The sequence below is a fragment of the Echinops telfairi genome, unplaced genomic scaffold (genome assembly GCF_000313985.2).
Source record: "Echinops telfairi isolate 266 unplaced genomic scaffold, ASM31398v2 ScPeMD7_18;HRSCAF=68, whole genome shotgun sequence".
Lineage (NCBI taxonomy): Eukaryota > Metazoa > Chordata > Mammalia > Afrosoricida > Tenrecidae > Echinops > Echinops telfairi.
Window position 1 is genome coordinate 64,453,492 of NW_022103915.1, and position 2,537 is coordinate 64,456,028.

Consider the following 2,537-nt stretch of genomic DNA (forward strand, 5'->3'; position numbering starts at 1 on the left):
GTCCCACAGGTAGTGTAGCCTTTAAATTAAGGCACAGAACAAGCAAGGCAGCCGCACACTGGTCCAATGATCAAAGAGCGAGAGACAAGAAAGGCGAGGCTCACCAAGCCATTTATCTCTCTGCCTTTCAGTTAATCCCACTTGTGTTTATCTGCCAGGCTAGCACAATAAACTATCTCATTATGCACAATCAAAAATTCAACAATCTAGGGTATATAGTCCAATTCTATAAAAAATACAAGGTAAGGTACCAAAGAAATACAAAGAAAAGACAGACATGAATTTAATCAATAATTTCTAAACTTCTTCCACCTAAATCCTCAGGTGAAGGTAGTTTCACCAATGAAGTTCAAGAACATTAAAGGAAGAAATAACAGCAATATTCCATGATCTTTTCTAAAAATTACAGCAGCAGACATGCTTTTAACTCACTCTAAAATGTCACCAAACGCAAATCAAGAAAACATAAAAAAGGAAAAATATGAACTAATATCTCAAAATAATTGCAAAAGTTCTCAACAAAATACTAGCAAATAAGAATCTAATAATGAATAAGAAAATTATCCACCATGACCCATTCATACTTATTACATAGTGCAATCCCATTAATAATCAATCAGTGTAAGTCATCATATCCACAGGATCAGGAAGAAAAGCCATATGACCACATCAGTTAGTGAAAAAGATGTATGCTGCATTTAGCAATACCACTAGAAACCTCATAGTACATTACTTTCATCTTTCATTGGCCAGAACTTAAGTAAATGTATAAAGGTCACTTAACTAATCTACTGTTATTGCACACAAATTTAGAAAAAAAGTAATGAAGGAGGAAGAACAGGTGTATTATGATAAAAAACCCAGTAAACTCGGTTCTAGTGAACAATAATGAACATTTAATACACTTCTTAAAAAAATGTCTTAGTGCTATATGATGTTATTTCATCTCCTTGATTAATATAAGGCTTATTTTTTCATATCCTTAATAGTCATTAATATTTCTTCATTTCTCAGGCTATCAACACCAGAAATATTTTGATAAACAATAAAAGGGCAGAACAAAATAAAACAATTGACATTAAATTTATGATAGTTGGATTGGAGGAGAAACTTTGCTATGTGGTTGGGAAGTAGGCAACTGTAGAGACAGGGTGATTTCTCGTTATGAGACACATTTTGCAAATAACAAAAATATATTCTCTATTGTAATGCATTGGAAATGGTAAATTCACTGTTGCTGCCATTCTTAAGATATGTCATTGTATCTCTCAGAGATACTCTGTTAAAAAGTATGTTATTCGATAAAATAAAATTATTAGTGCATTTGCATGAATTAATTTATTGTTTAAATCACTGCTATGAGAAATGATTGTACTCTTGGGCTTTGAAGTACGTCATGACGTAAGAAAGAGTGAAGCAAATATGGAAAACTGCTCCAAAGTATGTCCTATTAGAATTTTACTCTGTTTTACTAGGTTGTTTTCATCCCAGATTTATGTGCTTAGGTAGCATGGGGTTTCACGGTTGCAGAGATTGTGAAGATTAATTTTCAAACTTTACTATGACCATCTTTGATGAGAAGGCATCGTAAAATTCTACCCCTTACACTTTCACTAGGTTGACTTGAAAAGCTTTGTGGAAATAAAATATTACAAAAAATACTGACAAAGATGCTACTTTCTGTGGACACTATGGAACAAATTGAAATTATCTTCAATATGTGCTCTCATTCTCATCATTGAAAAAGAAAATAAATGCACAGGGGATTTGTAAATGTCAATATATAAAATTTCAGAGTAGGTTTAGTCTTATTAATACAATTGTCCTTGAAATCTGCTTTCTTCCTTCATGGTTATAGACTCAATTATTTTCCAAGACAATAGGTCTTCTGTTTCCTTATCTCTTCTCTTAGTCTGATTAAGTAATATGGCAAAAATTGAACAAGGAAGATCAAACCACTTGTGAGAGCTTTTCACTAACTAATTACAAAGTATTAATAAACTAAGCATGTTTTTGCTATTCTTTTATTTATCTTCATACACATAGGGTAATATAGTAGAATGAGTTTAAACAAGTATAAACTAGAATGCTAAAGCTAAGCAAAGGACTAGAATCAAGTTCCTGTTACAAGATAATTCAATAAATCATAATATTTTTTCCCAGACTCTTGTCTGTCAACAGACCAACCAAAAAAACTAAATACAGAAAAGAAACTGGCATTAAAGAAATCATTATGTTTGGAAACAAAAATTAGGACCGAGTTCAGGGGAAAAAAAAAAAAGAATGCAAAATCCAATCCAGAGTGTGGTAGTTACATAATCTGTTGTCAATTGGAGATTTACAGTGAAGGGGTGGAGTTTAGCCTATCAATCAGGTAGCAGCTTGATGACCTCATTTCGAGGTACTAAGGAGAGAAATAACTTGCAGGAGGTGGTGGGCGGGGGGGGGGGACACGCTCACTCCCTGGAAGACATTGCAGCTGACAAGACACTTGGAATTACACTAGTGACCTGATCTGGAAGAGCCATGTGGATACT

General features: G+C 33.4%; 1 pseudogene; it reads right to left on the reverse strand.

Moving 5' to 3' along the window:
- LOC101660421 overlaps nucleotides 1-1,398 on the reverse strand; it is a 5,718-nt pseudogene extending 4,320 nt beyond the window's left edge.
- Between the last annotated feature and the right edge of the window lie 1,139 nt (nucleotides 1,399-2,537).